Source organism: Oncorhynchus nerka, linkage group LG12 (assembly GCF_034236695.1).
Source record: "Oncorhynchus nerka isolate Pitt River linkage group LG12, Oner_Uvic_2.0, whole genome shotgun sequence".
NCBI lineage: Eukaryota > Metazoa > Chordata > Actinopteri > Salmoniformes > Salmonidae > Oncorhynchus > Oncorhynchus nerka.
In genome coordinates, this window is record NC_088407.1 from 31,132,423 (window position 1) to 31,144,725 (window position 12,303).

Consider the following 12,303-nt stretch of genomic DNA (forward strand, 5'->3'; position numbering starts at 1 on the left):
TGGCTTTTTCCACATTTTGTTGTGTTACAGCCTGAATTCAAATTGGATGAAATTGAGATTGTGTGTAGATCCGTGACAAACAATAGCCCATAATGTCAAAGTGGAATTATGTTTTTACAAATTAATACAAAATGAAGAGTTGAAATGTCTGGAGTCAAGAAGTATTCAACCATTTTGTTATGGCAAGTCAATCACAGATTTAACCATAAAGACCAGGTTTTCCAATGGTTCGCAAAGGGCACATATTGGTAGATAGATAGATTTTTTTTTTAAAGCAGACATTGAATATCCCTTTGAGCATGGTGAAGTTATTAGTTACTCGTTGGATGGTGTCCAGTCACTACAAAGATACAGGCGTCCTTCCTAACTAGGAAGGAAACCTCTCAGGGATTTCACCATGAGGCCAATTAGGATTTTAAAACAGTTACAGAGATTAATGGCTGTGATAGGAGATAACTGACGATAGATCAACAACATTGTTGTTACTCCACAATACTAACATACATGACTGAGTGAAAAGAAGGAAGCCTGTGCTGAATACAAATATTCCAAAACATGTATAGTGCAAGAAATGTGGCAAAGAAATAAAACAAATTGTCCTGAATACAAAGAGTTATGTTTGGGGCATATCCAACACAATACATCACTGAGTACCACTCTTCATATTTTCATGATGATAACATGATGGCTGCATCATGTTATGGTTATGGAATTGAGCTAAGTACAGGCAAAACCGTCAAGGAAGACTTGGTTCAATCTGCTTTCCAACAGACACTGGGAGACATTCACATTTCAGCAGGACACTTACTTAAAACACTAGGCCAAATATACACTGGAGTTTCTTCCCAAGACGACATTGAATGTTCCTGTGTAACCAAGTTACAGCTTTGACTTAAACCGGCTTGAAAATCTATGGCGAGACTTGAAAATGGCTAGCCTAACAATGATCAACAACTACCTTGACAGAGCATAAAGAATGTTTTAAAGAATAATAAGCAAATATTGTACAATTCTATATACAATATTGTACACCATTCTGTATACATCTGGCCCTTCTTTGGACACTGTGCTAACAGACCTCCAAACGAGCTTCAACACCATACAACACTCCTTCCGTGGCCTCCAACTGCTTTTAAATGCGAGTAAAACTAAGGACATGCTCTTCAACCGATCGCTGCTCACACCCTCCCGCCCGACTAGCGCCACTACTCTGGACGGTTCTGACCTAGAATATGTGGACAACTACAAATACCTAGGTGTCTGGTTAGACTGTAAACTCTCCTTCCAGACTCACATCAAGCATCTCCAATCCAAAATTAAATCTAGAATCGGCTTCCTATTTCGCAAAAAAGCCTCCTTCACTCATGCTGCCAAACATACCCTCGTAAAACTGACTATCCTACCAATCCTTGACTTCGGGGATGTCATTTACAAAATAGTCCCCAACACTCAGCAAGGGTAGCCTAGTGGGCGGCAGGGTAGCCTAGTGGTTCGAGTGTTGGACTAGTAACCGGAAGATTGCAAGTTCAACCCCCCGAGCTGACAAGGTACAATCTGTCGTTCTGCCCCTGAACAGGCAGTTAACCCACTGTTCCTAGGCCGTCATTGAAAATAAGAATTTGTTCTTAACTGACTTGCCTAGTTAAATAAAATACAAATATTTAAAAAACTGGATGAAGTCTATCACATTGCCATCTGTTTTGTCACCAAAGCCCCATGTACTACCCACCCCTGCGACCTGTATGCTCTAGTTGACTGGCCCTCACTACATATCTGTCGCCAAACCCACTGGCTCCAGGTTATCTATAAGTCTTTGCTAGGTAAAGCTCTGCTTTATCACAGCTCACTGGTCACCATAGCAACACCCACCATGCACTCCAGTAGGTATATTGCACTGGTCATCCATAAAGCCAACACTTACTTTGGCCGCCTTTCCTCCCAGTTCTCTGCTGGAACGAATTTCAAAAAATCTCTGAAGGTGGAGCCTTATATCTCCCTCTCTAACTTTAAGCATCAGCTGTTAGAGCAGCTTACCGATCGATCACTGTACCTGTACACAGCCAATCTGCAAATAGCACACCCAACTACCTCATCCCCATATTATTACTTATCCCCTTGCTCTTTTGTACCCCAGTATCTCTACTTGCACATCATCATCTGCACATCTATCACTCCAGTGTTAATGCTAAAAAGTAATTATTTAGCCTCTATGGCCTATTTATTACCTACCTCCCTACTCTTCTACATTTGCACACACTGTACAAAGATTTCTCTATTTTTATTTTTTATTGTATTATTGACTATGTTTGTTTATGTGTAACTCTGTTGTTGTTTTTGTTGCACTGCTTTGCTTTATCTTGGCCAGGTTGCAGTTGTAAATGAGAACTTGTTCTCAACTGGCCTACCTGGTTAAATAAAGGTGAAATTATTATTATTATTATTTTTTAAATCCAGGTGTGCAAAGCTCTTAGAGACTTACCCAGAAAGACTAATCCCTGCCAAAGTTGATTCTAACATTTATTGTCTCAGGGGTTTGAATTAATACTTATCTAATCAAGATATATTACTGTTTGATTTTCCATTTAAAAAAGTATTTTGTGTAAATCCATTTTAATTACACGTTATAACACAACAAAATGTGGAAAAAGTCACGAGGTGTGAATAATTTCTGAAAGCAGTATTGTTTTTGATGAATTCTCTTTGATTTTCACCTGTCGGTGAGGTTAAATGTGGAATGCCTGTCATTAGACAGCCAACACTTCCTGTCCCTTCAAAATACGAGTTCAACCTTCGAACCAATAGCTGCCTATACCGTGCCAAGGTGAGATTGCTCAATTTTACTTCAGATTTGATTAAATAAATAAAAACTACACTTTACAGCTGTGTTCGAATACCCATACTAACATACTATTAGTTTATACTAAAATGCTGTAAACGAACAGTATGCTTTCAGTTGAGTGTACATGCTCGTCGCCAAGCTACCGGAAGTTGATGCTGTTGCTATGCAACCTCTTGCTAGCTAGTTAACGTAACAAATGACTAGTTAGACATTTTACGACTTCGGGTGTGTTATTAAATTCAATGTGGAGTGCGCTCCTAAATTCGGAGCATTGTCGGATTGTCTGTTTGTAAATCCAGAGCGTTTCGCTCTCAAAGCGCACACTGGACGCTCGGGACGTTTAGGGTTGATTTGAACATTCTGACCTTACAACTGCAGTCAAGCACCCAAGCTAACGCTGGCTAGCTTGCTAGCTCCTTCCAGACACAAATGAGACCACTGACCATTTTACTCGCCCTAACAGAGCTGGTTAGGCAGTTTTCATGTTATCCAGAGCGTTGGTGAATGTAACTGTGCTGCTGGCAACAATTTAATTACGCTTTTTTTGCCGATGTTTACCGACACCGGCTATATTCAACTGGTGTTGAGCGCTACTAAATTCACGCTCTGGTACACTCAGACGAGAGTGCTCTGAAATCAGAGTAGATAGCCGATATAACTTTTGGCATTCTAACTAATAAATATATATATATGCATACTATACTCAATTAACGTCACAAATAGTACGGTTAGCATGAGTATTCGAACACAGCATTTGTCTGGAAATAAAATCAACTTCTCTCAACTGCGTTACTCATTCCAGTCAGCAGATGGCGATGTGCGTCTTTCGGGCGATGCTGCTCATGTGACGTAAATTCTAGTGGACGGGACCAGATGCTTCTTCAACAACAGCTATCGTTGGTCAACTACGTCGGTAGGTTGATAGCCAGCATAGCCGAAACACTCAAGCGCTTTACTGTCGGTTGTTTTGGTGTATATTAATCGCAGTGTTTTATCTACTTGTTACCCCCATTTAATGTCATACTTTGTTGTTAGTCAGCTAAGTGGCTGGTTAAGTTAGCACTAATTTAGCTAGCTTTTATCCCCGACCATGAGCTCACTAAACTACTCTCCCCCTGTAAAAAAAAAAAAAAAAAAGAGGTCTGCTGGACGGAGAAAGAGGGTCTGTGGCAGAACATTGTCGTGAAAGAAGAGAAGGAACAGGTTGATGTCACAGTGAAAAAGGAAGTAGAGGGCGAGGCTGTTACAGTGAAAGAAGAGGAAGACGCGTTCAGAATTAAAGACGAGGAGGATGTTGCCATGAAAGAGGCTACTGCAGTTCATGGAGTGAAGAAGGAAGGGGAGATTACTGTCACATTGACAGAGGAGTCCGGATGGGTTTTTACTTTAGATATTCAGAGTTCTCTAGCAAGTAGCTAGGTTTCCATCTAATTGGCAACAGATTTTCATGCGAGTATAAATAAAATCTTCGCATTTTCCAACCAGAGATGTTTCCATCAAATTCACTTGAGGATAACAGTCGGCGCGTGATGACGTAGTGCACATACCTTTTGCTTTAAATTCCCATGTACCGAATAATTGTATAGCGATTATTACATTATGGACAAGCATCGATCATCATGTCAATAGAATTCAGACCCTCGGTATTTATTGGAAAGTAGCATCAAGCTCATCACCTTGCACTTTCACCAACCTGTGAAGTTCATAACTTATTGCATCAGTAGCCTAATAAATTGTATGCTTTCCGTGCTTATAGACAACTGCCATAACTATGCTTGCCCTATGGATAATATCATGCTGTTGAAGATGATGAATTCCCCTCTTTACCGGTTACTCCGTGCAAATCTCCACCCTCCAAAAAACCCAACATGAACTCTGACATCGTGGCATCTCCTTACTCATCAACTCCAGGTCTGACGCCATTGAGAAAATGGTAGGCGCGAACACCATGGTTATCGAAGGCTTGAAAAAGACTGTGGAGTTTGCATGTGGTGGGATCAAGGATGGGAAAATGAGAGTGGCAAAAGTTGAAAAAAGTGTGGAAAAGAATAACAATGTCTACCATAGACATCTCACTGATCTGGAACAATAGACAAGAAGATGGAACTTGAGACTCTACTGCATGCCAGAGGTGGAGAATGAGGATGTGTGAGGAGAGGCTATCTGCATCTGCCAAGGAGTTATGCCTGCAGAGAAGAACAAATTTGGTGATACCATCAATGTTGTGCATATTCTCTGAAAGATGCAACAGCAAATGATTCAAGACCAAGGGGTATCATCATACACTTTACTGCCAGATTCTACAGGGATGCTGTCTGGAAAGTTGCTAGGAAGAAGGCCTTCCTCCAGAGCTGTTTTGCCGAGCATCTCAGCCCGGAGGACATAGAAAGAAGGAACAAGTTGTGGCCAACGAACAAGATAGCACGAAATGAGGGAAAGGCCGCTTACTTTGTTGGAGGACGAGGCTTCATCAACGGTTCAGAAATCCATATTCCTCCCTACAATCCCACCAGAAGGAACAGATTGATGGTTTCGGCCATGGTATTCTCATTTTGCTTGTATTGATTAATGTTACCTAACAAGCATCAGGTGACTATTTTTCGGATTACTCCGGTACCTCAATTTATTTTATTTTTTCTTGTATGATCAGAACACCTATTTTGTTTACAGACTTACGAAGACTGAAAGTTGTATTTATTTTTTAATGTATACATTAACTAAGATACTGTCGACACCCAGGGGGAAACAATCTCACCACTGAGGAAGAGGTGGTGGGAAATGTTCAGGAGGAGGCACAAGGACCTGAGCATGAGGAGGCCGGACACCCTAGACAGGGGGAGAGCTCAGTGTGCCACACATCTGACAATTTCTCCCCAATTTCGTGGTATCCAATTGTTAGTAATTACTATCTTGTCTCATCGCTACAACTCCCGCTCGGGAGAGACGAAGGTCGAAAGCCATGCGTTCTCCGAAACACAACACAACCCTACCAAGCCGCACTGCTTCTTAACACAGCGTGCATCCAACCCAGAAGCCAGCCGCACCAATATGTCGGAGGAAACACAGTGCACCTGACGACCTTGGTTAGCGTGCACTGCGCCCGGCCCGCCACAGGAGTTGCTGGTGCGCGATGAGACAAGAATATCCCTACCGGCCTAACCTGGACGACGCTAGGCCAATTGTGCGTCGCCCCACGGACCTCCCAGTCGCGGCCGGCTGCGACAGAGCCTGGGCGCGAACCCAGAGTCTCTGGTGGAACAGCTAGCGCTGCGATGCAGTGACCACTGCGCCACCCGGGAGGCCCCTTCACTTTTTATGAAGGAGAGTGGGCTGAGGGAGAAACCCAGACAAATCTATAACTGCATTGAGTCTGGGTTCCATAGCAACCAGAGCAGGCACAAAGTGCTGGCTCACCGAGGTGCAAAACACGCGTACCAGCAGGCTATGGGGACCAAGGAGCACATCACAGTGCTGGCCTGCTTCAACGCAGCTGGGGAGGACGTTCCCCCCGTTTATCATCTACCCCAAGTGTTTCCCCGGTGGCCACTATACACTGGGAGGCCCCCCCAAGCCTTGTATGTGCGGTCAAACAGTGGTTACATTGACGGGAACCTGTTCAGGAAGTGGTTTCGGCACTTCATTAAGCATGCAGTGAAGGAGCGCCCTCTCCTTCTCCTCTTTGATGGGCACAAGAGCCACATGGAACTCGAGGTGCTCACGGAGGCCCTAAGGGAAGGGGTTATACTTCTTTGTCTTCCACCACACTGCACCCATGTCCTGCAGCTGCTGGACGTGACATACTTTGGCCCTTTAAAGGCTGAATTCTCCAAGGTAGCTGGAGACCTTAGCCATTTTAACCACTCCTACATGGTAAACAAATCATAACTTGCCAGAGTATTCTGCTACCCTTACCAGCACTGCAAGGGCATGCGCTATGTGGTGGAAGGGTTCAAGAAGTGTGGCCTCTTCCCTTTTGACCCTTCAGCCATTGAAGGGTCCCGTTTAATGCCGTCTCGGTCCCTACCAGGTCCCAGCACTGCCTCTCCTGGAACCAGCAGCACTGTGCCTTCCACCAGCACCGGGGAGGAATATACACGTGGGTGAGAAGGAGAGGGCTGAGGCAGAGGAGAAAGAGCGTCAGCAGTCTTCAGGGCACAGGAGATGGCTGCCATGGATGAGACCATCGACGCCATCGCCTCTGTTGGACCCCCGCTGGAACCACTCCTGACAGCTGCATCATCACTGCCAGTGCCTCCCAGTATGCAACACCTGTAGGAGCCGCCGGAATCCCCAGCTGCAGAAGAAGGCCACGGGTTTGCTCTCCCAGCCACAACGTCGCCGGCCCCTCAACCCCACGCTGTTGAATATGCTGTTAATACGAGGTGCTACGCTAGATTTTGGTTTTAAGGTTGGCAAACTGGCTTAGTCTTGTAGTGAGTAGCCTATAAAAGTAGCCTATAAAATGAGTAGCCTATAAAACGTTGCTGGATTCATAAACATATTTTGGGGAATTTTTAAATGTATTGGAATAAATCACCAAACAATTAAACTAGCTAGCCAGTTATGGGTAACTGTAGCTAGCTAACTGACAAGAGTGCTAGCTACATACGTTAGCTTACTAGGTACATTAATAGCTTTAGGTTGGTTGTTTTTAAGCTCAACTTCAAGATTTTCACCAAGGACGCTGCCTCTCCGATTATCTCTTTCCCTTGCTTGGTAAGGGACATTTTAAGGTACACTCGGATGTGACAATGTAAAACGTCATTCAAGGGCTTGGGGTCCCAGGTGTTGGAACCGGTTCAGGGAATAGAACCAAAACCACTTTTTTTCATAACTTTTTACCCCTTTTTCCTCCCCAATTTCGTGGTATCCAATTGGTAGTTAGTCTTGGTAGTCTCATCGCTGCAACTCCCGTATGGACTCGGGAGAGGCGAAGGTCAAGAATCGTGCGTCCTCCGAAACATGACCCTGCCAAGCCTCTGCTTCTTGACACACTGCTCGCTTAACCCGCACCAATGTGTCAGGGGAAACACGGTGCAACTGGCGACTGTCAGCGTGCTTGCGCCCGGCCCACCACAAAGAATCGCTAGAGCGCGATGGGACAAGCACATCCTGACCGGTCAAACCATCCCCTAACTCGGACGACGCTGGGCCAAGTGTGGGCCGCCTCATGGGTATTCCGTCGGCAACACAGTCTGGGATTGAACCCGGGTCAGTAGGAACGCCTCTAGCACTGCAATGGATTACATTCTTCAATGCTAGTTATGGATACTGTAGTTATCACGTTTCACATTGGATTTAAAATGTTTTTATTTAAATTCTGATGCCTCTCAGCACACACAAGCTTGTTAGCCAGCTAGCTTGCTCTGGTCCATCGAAAGCCAACTCTTTCTTAAGTTCAAAGACATTCAAAGTTCCTTCATTGAATCCACTCCTCCATAGGTATAATTCTGTGGACCTAATTCAAATAATGCACATCATAACAACAAGATGCCCTGTGCTTCAAACCAATGCCCCGTACTTCAAGCCTCGCTTGTCACAGACACTTGTCTGTCAAATGCATGTAAATAGCTTGCCCGTTCCATAGCAAGCTGCTCTATACACACTGATTGGTGAAGTAACTTACTGTCTGTTTAATTAACAAGGAACAGAAAGGAACAATATACATCTTTTTACTTTTTTGGATTCGAACCGGTTTAGAACTTTATTTTGCCAGGAGGAATGGGCCAAAATTCACCCAACTTATTGTGGGAAGCTGGTGGAAGGCTACCCGACACGTTTGACCCAAGTTAATCAATTTAAAGGCAGTGCTGCCAAATACTAATTGAGTGTATGTAAACTTCTGACTCATTGGGTTTCCAACCCAATGCTTTGTGCATCAACTGTCATCTTCATTGAGAAGCAACTTTATGGATGGTAGTAGGCTAGTATGCAAGCCATTCTTTGGTTGTGTGCGTAAGAATGACCAACACACGCAAGGCATCTTCAGAGGGTTTTCTTTTTTTGGTATAGCAAAGTAATGTAACGAGTTACTTTCCACAGTAAGTAACGTAACACGTTACTTTAAAAAGTAACATTCCCCAACACTGCAGCTATGATATGACACATTGAGTTTTGAAAAATCTATTTTGTTTATTGAACTACAGTAAGTGAAGTGGCTTAACATCCGGTAACATAATTACGTAATGGGTCCATGAGCTGTACTATACAGAAATTCATAATTATTCATGTCATTATCTTCATGGTGATGTATCATGAATAGGTACACAAAGGTAGAAAATGTAATATCCTCTTTTGCGTGTTTAGTTATTATTCTACACAATAGCTATTATTCTAATGAACTCCGCCCCTCATAGATGTCTATGTTTCACAAGTTTGGACATCAAAGTACAGATAACTAGAGTACAGCACAGAGGAGTAGGTTTGAGTTCAGTACAGTAGAATAGAGTAAAGTATTGTATTTTTCATTATAGAAAGTATAGGACAGTAGAGTAGTGTTCGGTAGAGTATCGTTCAGTACAATACAGTACAGTGTACTGAAATCTACTGTACAGGCATACATAATTGGCATACATTTTTAAAATGAATCTCAGGGCAATTCAGTAACTGGAATTGCCCAATAGCAATAAATCACTTCAGGGGTTGTTGGGCAATATACCACACCCCCTCAGGCCTCATTGCTTAATAATTGTGCTCTGCTGAGCCTAAAAACAGGACATTCCAAGAGAGCAAGATTTAGATTTGAAGCTCTACATCATTCTTATACCCCCACCAAAAATGGAGAGAGAAAAAACGCAGCAAATTTTATATTTAATGATGAAATGTTGTGAAAACTAGCCTTCGGGTTTTGAGCAATCTAGTTTGGATTAAAACTCATGTGAAGACTGTTTTATCATTTATCACTCCGTTTGTCTTTGGCAGGAGAGGGACCTGACTCTCGCCATGACAGCAGGAAGAGTCCTTCAGGGGAACCAGACCCAGAGACACCCAAACCACCGAGACGACACCACTGTTCTCAGTGTGGAAAGAGTTTTGCCAAATTAGGGAGCCTGAAAAAACACGAGAGAACACACACAGGAGAAAAGCCTCACCACTGCGCCCAATGTGGAAAGAGTTTTAACTATGTAGGGTACTTATTAATACATCAAAGAATACACTCTGGAGAGAAGCGTTACTGCTGCTCAAAATGTGGGACAACTTTTACCTGGTTAGGGAGCCTGAAAACGCATGAGAGGGCACACACAGGAGAAAAGCCTTTCCAATGTTCCCACTGTGGAAAGCGTTTTACCCAGGTAGGGGCCCTAAATAAGCACAAGAGGACACACACAGGAGAGAAACCCTTCCAATGCTCTCTGTGTGGAAAGAGTTTTACTAAGTTAGGGGGCCTGTATAGGCATGACAGGGCACACACAGAAGGGGCTAAGACCTACCACTGCTCCCTGTGTGGAAATATATTTAGCCAGTTACGGTATCTGAATAAGCATGAAAGGATACATACACAGGAGGAGAAGACATACCACTGCTCTCATTGTGAAAATAAATTTTCCCAGTTAGAGGACATGAAATCACATGAGAGAATAGAAAGGCTGTGTTCAGACTTATGTTTTTGACTTGAGAATTTGTGTTTTTGTTTATGCCTTATGAAATCAAATTGTATATTTGAAAGCTTGCTTGAAAATAGGCTTATTTAAAGCTTGCTTGAAAATAGGCTTATTTTTGTATTATTGTTTTAGACATGATTATATATAAATTCAGATGTATTAATTTTGTATTATGATATATTGAATACAAGAATAAACCCCTTAGATGTTCATTTTATGATTTGGATATTTTAAAATGTTGTAAATTGTTATTTAAGTAACAACTTGCACAGGGCTTGGCTATATTCTAAGCCAGGAGGCTGATAGGCTCCTGTTCCTATCTCCTATTTCTGTTGGTTGAGGTAGCTTGTTGTACAAGTACACCCCCTGGACAGGATGTTAGTTTATACAATTATTATATAGATTAATGGTATTTTGCATTTATTAATTCTAACCTTAAACCCCTTGAATTGAACATATGATTTGGATATTGCTAAATTAATTTGATTGGATAAATTGTTTGGATGTTGAAAAATGAATTTGATAATGATTTGGATATTTCAAAATCTAAATGGTTAAATCAATGAATAGTGTGCATTTCTTGTCAATGTATTTTATTGAGTTAATTTGTGTATTAGTCGTCAAGCTAAATGTGTATGAAAATGTGATAAATGCAATAAAATGCCAATTAATTACTTAAAAATTATACAATGTGATTTTCTGGATTTTTGTTTTAGATTCCGTCTCTCACAGTTGAAGTGTACCTATGATCAAAATTACAGACCTCTACATGCTTTGTAAGTTGGAAAACCTGCAAATTGGCAGTGTTTCAAATACTTGTTCTCCCCACTGTATATATAAATTCCTATTAGCCAATGCCCATTACGTGATCGGGTCCTTCTCACAGGCATCTCAGCTAACACGTAGGCTACAAGTGAAGACAGACATATTGGGGACACAACTGTGCTCTTCCCTCTAATCGAATTCTGAGGCGTATATTGAAGATGTTAGAAGAACTGTCCACATTTAGCCCACATTTCGTCAGCCAACAAGATGAGTAGGCCTAACGAACAGCAAAAGCACTAGCCTATGTAAATCTACTATCCCCCATAGGACAAAAGTGTACCTATTCTATTAGTCAACTTGTCCTTCTGTGTAATAAATAAATATCCCAAACATGCTCTTTGACAGTGGGATGCGATAGATCCCAAATGAATACAACCTCTCGCATACATTTCTTTTTAAGCAATGAGCCTGATGCAACAGATAAACTATTCCTTCACATGATAAGCATAGCAATGCTCTGAAGACCACTGAAGGATATTCAGAGACTTGTCCTGAAGCCACTCCTGCGTTGTCTTGGCTGTGTGCTTAGGGTCGTTGTCCTGTTGGAAGGTGAACCTTCTGCCCAGTCGAAGATCCTGAGTGCTCTGGAGCAGGTTTTTATCAAGGATCTCTCTGTACTTTGCTCCGTTCATCTTTGCCTCAATCCTGACTACACTCGGTCTGTTGTTTTAAGAAATAGTTTTCATTAAATAGTTTTTAATCATGTAAACAGCAACATCTTTAACCATTGGTTTTGATAGCTAAGGATTCCGCGACGCAGTTAGCCTTTTCGGCTGGGGCCGCAGGTTTGTGTCCCGGATTCCTGCAAAAAAACACAATAGTTAGTGGCTAGACATCAAGCTAACAGAGCAAGGTAACGCTAGCAGTGCTAGAGTCGAAACACCAGTGGTATTTGTGTCTAAGTCTGGGCTCAAATACGCTAGTTGTGAGATGATATCAACACAAGAGGAGGAAAGTAAGGTGAAACAGATAAACATACATTTGGAACAGACAAAGAATTTATCATCATCAAGCAGCTTAGGGAAGAGATTCTCTGGC

General features: G+C 42.4%; 1 long non-coding RNA gene across 1 annotated transcript; it reads left to right on the plus strand.

Annotated features, from left to right (window-relative positions):
- The first annotated feature begins 2,739 nt into the window (after nucleotides 1-2,739).
- Nucleotides 2,740-11,124, plus strand: LOC115138126 (uncharacterized). The gene is made up of 3 exons (XR_010465327.1): nucleotides 2,740-2,821; nucleotides 3,642-3,752; nucleotides 9,761-11,124. It is a non-coding gene; the product is annotated as an uncharacterized LOC115138126 (long non-coding RNA).
- The last annotated feature ends 1,179 nt before the right edge of the window (nucleotides 11,125-12,303 follow it).